Genomic DNA, 7,678 nt, shown 5'->3' with positions numbered 1-7,678 from the left:
TTAGAGAAATGCAAATCGAAATAACTCTGAGGTACCACATCGCACCTATCATATTGGCTAATATTAGAAAACAGGGAAATGATAAATGTTGGAGAAAATGTGGGAAAATTGGAACACTAATGCATTGTTGGTGGAGTTGTGAATTGAAGAGCAATTTGGAACTATGACCAAAGGGTTATAAAAATGTGTGTACCCTTTGACTCAGCAATAGCACTTCCAGGGCCGTATCCCAAAGAGATCACACAAATGGGAAAAGGACCCACATGTACAAAAAATATCTATAGCAACTCTTTTTGTTGTGGTCAAGAATTGAAAATTGAGGGGATGCCTATCAATTGGAGAATGGCTGAACAAGTTGTGGTGCGTGAATGTAGAAGAATACTATTGTGCTATAAGAAATGATTTGAGTTTATAACAAAGAACAGCATGGCCACCTATCTTGGTAATGTCCATGGATGCCTGTTTCTCAGATGGTTCTCTTGGCATCACTTTAACACTATGCAGTCAGGAGTCTTAGGAATTTTGCATTGTAATTTGCTTTATAATCAAGCAGCATAATACAAACTTTATGGAATCTCTTAAAACTTTAAAATATCTAAATATTATTTAAAACTATTAGTAATATAGTTCCCCATAAGGGACATGAAATTGTCTGACTTCACAGAATCAGAGATTTAGATTGGGAAAGGACCTCAGGGGTCATTTGGTCTAATCCCTTTTATAGATGGAAGAACTGAGATAGAGAAAGTTTGTGATTTACTCAAGGTCATGTAAATAAATTATAGAGGTGGAATTTGAACTCTGGTCTCTAAATCCATGCTTCTTCCACTGTACATACCACAGTTTAATTTAAGAAGGAGTTGTGCCTATGCCATAAGGATCTGGGATGGTCGGTCTAACAGAAATACTTTGATTTTTCAACTAAAAGATATATGTTCAAATCCTTCTTGCTATGCCCTTAGGGATGTACCTTATCTACATTACAGAAACTGAAAATAACCAGGTTAAAAATCAATTATCAGTTTTGACTGATAAAGTCAGTTTTGACTCTAAATCCTAGAATACAAAGAATTTCATCCTTTCTACTGGTTAGTAGCAGGCAAGCAATGGGCCTGAGTTGTATTGGGAGCAAGTGACCCAGCCCCATTCTTTTTCTTCCAACATCTATCCTGATAGGATAATGGGAGGTGATATCAAGTGGTTATTGCTATAATTAATGTCTATTTTCATCACTAATTCATTCCCCCAATGCATTGTCATCTTAAATAGAAGAGTAACATATCAGAGTGAGGTCCCCAAATGTTCATTTGCTTTAAAATATTCATAAGTATAACAGGCAGTTATCTCATGAAAAAACATTGGAACACTGGAACTACATTAGCTGAGCTTTAATTTCTGTAAAAAACAGAATTAGGTGACTTGTATAGGGTCAAACAGCTGGGAAGTATCTGAGTCCAGACTTGACTTCAGAAAGATAAGTCTTCTTATTCCAGGCCTGGTACTTTGTCCACTGTGCCACCTTGCTGCCCAATAGGAATATTGGAATGCAATTAACTGACAAGAATAAGAAATGGGAAGAAATCTGTGAAGACCTAATGAATGCCTTGAAGTAAGGAGGACCTGAGTTCAAATCTGACTTCAGACCAAACACTTGACACTAACTAGCTGTGTGACCCTGGGCAAGTCACTTAACCCCAACTGCCTTTAAAAAAAAAGAAAAAGAAAAGTAAGATTTAATCAAACTTGAATTAGTATGAAAAAGCAAGGCACAAAGTCAGAAAAATATCTAAAAAAAAAAGTTCAACACACTGCTTAGAATCCTGAGTCAAGAAATTTTCATAATAGATCTCTCACTCTTTTTACAGAAAATGTTGACTAAGTGCTCATAGGGGAAGGAAAGCCAATTGAGATTTAATCTATTTGTCCTTTATGCTGTCTGTCCTTCATTCTCGAAGAGGACCATAACATCAGGGAGGTGATTACATGACATATAAGTGAATTGGATGTAAATGAGGGAGGGCTGTGCAAAGTCACCAGCTTCACTTTCTCCTCCAGAGACACCTGGGTCCAGTGGTCAAATATAGATCAGGACAACTGGAGATGGCCCAGGAAGCAGTGGGGAACCTTGCCCTTTTCAAGCTAAGGTCTTTAACAGGCCTCAGTTTGACTGAGGCAACACCCATTCACTGATTAACACCTAATAAGAATGGAGGCAGAGAATGTCCTCTTTACCTAGTTAATTTTTTTAAAAAATACATAGATAGATAAAGAAATAAATTGATCTGGGAGGGGAAGATTCTCAGAGTTTCTGGCCAAAACAGAAACAATCGCTATTTACATTCATTCTGAGCCAATGAGGGCCCAAACAATGATCAAATAGTGTTTGGCTTAGGAGCTATTGTTAGCCAATCAAAGGGAGCCAGAGTGATTTGGGGTTGACAGGTCTGTAAGGAAAAGAAAAAAAAAAGTGTTCAGAAATTAAAATTTACATTCCCTTTGGCCTGAACAGGGATGGCAACTGATTAATTAGATTAATAAGAATTGAGGCAGAGAATGGCCTCTTTACCTAGTAAAAAAAAAATTAAAAAATAAATTAATATTAAGTGCCTATTAAGTAGCAAGAAGGTAGGATTTTAAGGATCACCCCTTCTCCTTACTTTCATTCACTCTCCAATTCCATTCAATTCAAAGGGCATTCCTTTGCTAAGTATAATGAAGAAAGCATAAAGATAGATAGTTTTTGAAAGAGGTGTAAAAAGAAAATAAGACTTGTTCCCTACCCTGAAGGAACTAAATGTTTAGTTGAGGAGACAACATAGAATTTCTCTCTTAATTTCTTCCTTTCCCTGAGACATAGTTTCACAAAATTAAAAAAAAAACCTACATAATATTCTATAATATTCTGATTGTTGCATATAAGTGAGTTAATACTTTTTTTTTTAGCACTATAGACTTTCTGGATCAACTGCTATCTGAATGAGGTCACTATCCCTTGATGAGTTTATTCAGCATACTGCTTTAATTGTATTTGAAGACAATTGTCATAAAAAGGATACAAATGTTTTCGATTAGTTCACTGGACAGGAAAAAGATTCTTAAATATGAGGCTGCAGTTAACATTATGCAATAGATTGACTTTAGTTTCTATTCCTTTTGACCTACATGAAGGCACGTTCAGGAATTTAACCTGTTCCAAATTCAAGAATAAAGACAAAACTTTAGAAAAGCTTCATCAGTTTTGTGGCTATGTTACATATCTTCTGAGTCTCTGGGCTCTATTTTGATCAAGAATGCACAATAAATATTGATTTCTATTTTCATATATTTAAGGTTTCTGTGTTCGACCTTGTCAAGTTGAATGGGACAATAATGGAATACATGCACATCATTACTGTTCTTAGTTCTATTTTCTGCCATCTACTTGCTTTGTCACCCCATCAGTCCCTTCCATGTTTATATTCAATTAGTGAGTTAAAATTAGAATATTTTTACTTTGAAGCTATGAATACTATTAAATGTTTTGTTAGTTTTGTTTATATTTGTACAAAACTCTTTATTTTATTGTTTAAGGAACCGACAGTGGGCACTGTGAGCTACAGTGATCATATTGAAGATCTCTGATAGATTAGTAGAAGATGATATTTATATACATGCCACTTGTGCAAATTCCATTTCAGAAATATAGGCCCAAACACTTGCAGCTAATCTTTTCATTATTTGCAAATATGCAAGACTTAAGAAGTTGTCATGGTTCATAAAGATGAAGGGAGCTCACATTACAGGCTATTTCTGGCCTTCTAAGATATTTAGGGAAGCACATACTGACCCTCTCAGGTTTGACCCTTTATTTTGATAGTTTCAAGGTTAGTGATTCCCTCTGCCCACTCTGTACCTGAACCCTACAATTTTTCCCATTGGGAATGAGATTACTGTACAAAAACACCCTGATTTTTAAATAGCATTCTATCTGAAAGACAGTATCGTGATTAAGATTAACTTTATGTAATATTAATGAGTCTTGGTTAGTCATCTGCTTGGCATGATAAACTTTGAATCTTTAAATTAATGCTAGACGTAATGACAAATTTCCTTTTTTTTTAAATTAAACTCACAAATGAAATTTGGGCGTCCTTGCTTGCCCACCTGTGCTAATAATACACACCTCTGAAGAAGTCCTGACTCTGCACATTATTATACAGCTCTTGCCAACCTGTGCACTATGCTGCCTTCAACACATCATCCTTAGATGCAAGTCAGCAAAATCAGTTCCAGAAAGAATGAGATTTCAACAAAGTTCACCTTAATGGGGCCTGATGGCTCATTTGCATGACAGAATCATCTTTCTTTTCTACCTCAGTCATGAAAAGTTATTTAAGTCTCAAATTCCACCAAAATTACCTGGTATATGCATACCTATCATATTTTATATTGGTTACTGGTTCTTTTTCTGTGAAAACATGATGTTAGGTAAAAATAATATTACAATGGTCAGTGAGTTCCATACTTAAAGTGCTATAAATCAGCAGTTAGTCAAATGATAACACATGGCTATTTGTTTGTTTGTTAATAACTCTACATTGGGTTTCCTAACAAAATCCTATAATGATTTTAGAGCTAAAGAGAATCTCAGAGGTCAAAGGGGTCAAACTCACTGCCCAATTGTGGACTGAAACACTCTTGAATGGGCCCATTAATTTTGAACTACTTTGAGACATTTTTGAAAAATCATGGAGATGTGAAAAGATACTTCATTCTTAAGAGTAAGTGTGTCCTCCATCAAAAAAAAAAAATAAAAGTCTGGAATCTTCAAACACCAGACAAATGAACTGATATTTTATTTCTGGTAATCTCCTAAAGTGATAGTTTATCAGCATTTAGAAATGGAAATGATGGTCTTTGAGACCAGTATGGTTTCATAAAGAAAAGGTGTTACAGTACTTACTACATTTTTGAAAAGCTTACTAGACTGATAAATCAGTAGAATATCACAGATAGGTATATGGATATAGATATGTTCCTGTTTCTATCCTCTAATAGATGATGTATTCATCCCAGATTTTCTCTTCTGGTAATTATGCATATATGAAGACATGCCTTGATCCAAATCACTGGCAACAATGTTGAAATGCATAGGGTCAAGGACAGATAGTGTTCTACTAGACATTTTCCTCCAGTTTGCTATTAAAGACTTCATCAAATAAATGTTGTTGTAGTGCACTTAAATTATATGTTACAAGACTATCTCACACTCGGCCTGACACTCTCAGGCGCTCGGTCCGCTGGGTTGATTCGAGGCCATGGACCTGGGTACACCTTCCACAGTATAGGACGGATGCCCTATCTGGAAGTATATGCCCAATTCCATCAATTCTCTTGGTGCTAGGGAATTGGGGAAAACTGCAGTTGCTTTTGGTTCCCCGAGGCTTACTTACTCCCTTCCCTCTACAACTCTGAATCCTGCTTCATGGAGGTTACAGTCAAAAGTTACAACAGCTAAAAATATCTTGGCATATTCTGGAGGTTTTGTGATTGATCATTAAGGACTTTGGAAACTTCTCCTTACAATCCTGGTCACTCCTTTCTCCCATTCCCTTTCCTTGAGTCAAGATGGTATCTGTTAACCCCTGTCATAGGAGAATAGAGTTTCATCCTTTACCCCATATCTTTGATTTTATCCTCCCCCACCTGGGAAAGAAAGTAGGGGGAAGGGGTGGCAGCTACAGCATGGGCCCCCCAGCAATGGCCTTGGGCCCTAGGGCAAATTTTACCTGGAAGCATTACCCATATTTAGCATATCCTGCTCAAGGTAATGAAGCTAGACTCAGAACTGGGGTAAGCACATTCTTTTAAATTTGTAGTTTTAACTGTTAATGATGAGATATTGATTCTCTGTGTAAAGTAATTTGGAAATGCATTTAACAAAATTGAAGTCACCTGATTGGTAATGGATTTTTTTCAAGTTTCAAATTGGTGAACTTTTTGTATCAGTTCCATCAAGCAACTTTTCATAAATTGGTTACCGCTAAAATATTTTGGCTATTGTTGGTTATTATTTTAATGGGAAAACTTGCCAAAAAGGTTGTTTGGGTTTTGTCTTGCTGAGAATTTGCAAGTATATAGAAATAATCTCTAATGATTGACTTTTACTCCAGGACAAATTTAAGTTGAGATGTAAATCGTGGAAAAGTTTTTTTTTTTTTTCCTAAGCTGTGATTAATGAAACTTGCTGTGTGAGGTAAAATCTCATGGAATTTTATTTTGAGTTGTCTGAGGGATCATAATAATCCATTGATAATCAATAATACATCTGAGAGAAATGCCACAAGGTACTCAGAGTGTGTGATACCAGTGGGAAGTCAGTATCAGGAAAAGCTGAGAGGACAATTTTAACCTCAGTCTCAGATGACATCCTCCTGGCTCAGTTTCCTATTATGTTGCTTTGGAAAGGAATGTTACCCACCTGGGTATTCCTGAGTCTGGCTAGGAGGTGGATTTGATACTGTATGGTTAGAAAACTGAATTATCTGAATCCAAAAAGAGTGAAGGATATTTTATTTTGTCATATCTGGGCCCTGGAGTCTTTTCTGTAAGATTTGTGTCTTCCAAACTACAGGCCATTTACCTACAGTTGATAGCAAACAGCGGGTACCAGCCAATGTCTCCCCATCATTGCCTAGATGCAGCTTGTGCTCCTAGTCAACCTCCTCTTTGGGACCCCTTGAAGCAAGGAGAGTTCTTTGCCCCTTGCCAACCAGAAACAGTTTCAGAAGTTGAGACTTTAAACCCAAAAGAATTTGAGTCCCATTTGTTTGAGGGGGGAATGATGAGGATGGAAAAAAGAAATTAGAATGAAGCAAATGGAAGATACTGACTCTATGAGAAGACATTGTTAAACAAAATCAAAAGAATAAAAAACAAATAGAAGACAATGTGATATATCTCATTGGAAAAATAACTGACTTGGAAAATAGATCTGGGAGAGATAATTTTAAAAATATTGGCCTATCTGAAAGCTATGATCAAAAAAAGAGCCTAGACATCATCTTTCAAGCAATTATCAAGGAAAACTGCCCTGATATGCTAGAACGAGAGGGTAAAATAGAAATTAAAAGAATCTACCAATCACCTTCTGAAAGAGATCCCCAAAGGAAAATCCCTAGGAATATTATAATCAAATTCCAGAGTTCTCAGGTCAAGGAGAAAGTATTGCAAGCAGCCAGAAAGAAACAATTCAAGTATTGTGGAAACACTATCAGGATAACACAAGATTTAGCAGCTTCTACATTAAGGGACCAGAGGGCTTGGATTCTAATATTCTGGAGGTCAAAGGAGATAGGATTACAACCAAGAATCACCCTACTCAGCAAAACTGAGTATAATCCTTCAGGGGAAAAAATGGATTTTCAGTGAAATAGAGGACTTTCAAGCATTCTTGATAAAAAGACCAGAACTGAATAGAAAATTCAATTTTCAAATACAAGACTCAAGAGAAGCATGAAGAGGTAAACAGAAAAGAGACTGTTTATATTCCTACATGGAAAGATTTTTGTAACTCATGAGACCATTGTCAGTATTAGGGTAGTTGGAGAGAAAAAATAAAATGTATAGATAGGTAGATAGATCAATTGATTGATAGATAGATAGATAGATAGATAGATAGATAGATAGATAGATAGAT

The sequence above is a fragment of the Vombatus ursinus genome, unplaced genomic scaffold (assembly GCF_900497805.2).
Source record: "Vombatus ursinus unplaced genomic scaffold, bare-nosed wombat genome assembly UNPS02014821.1, whole genome shotgun sequence".
Classification (NCBI taxonomy): domain Eukaryota; kingdom Metazoa; phylum Chordata; class Mammalia; order Diprotodontia; family Vombatidae; genus Vombatus; species Vombatus ursinus.
Note: the sequence above shows the minus strand (reverse complement) of the source record.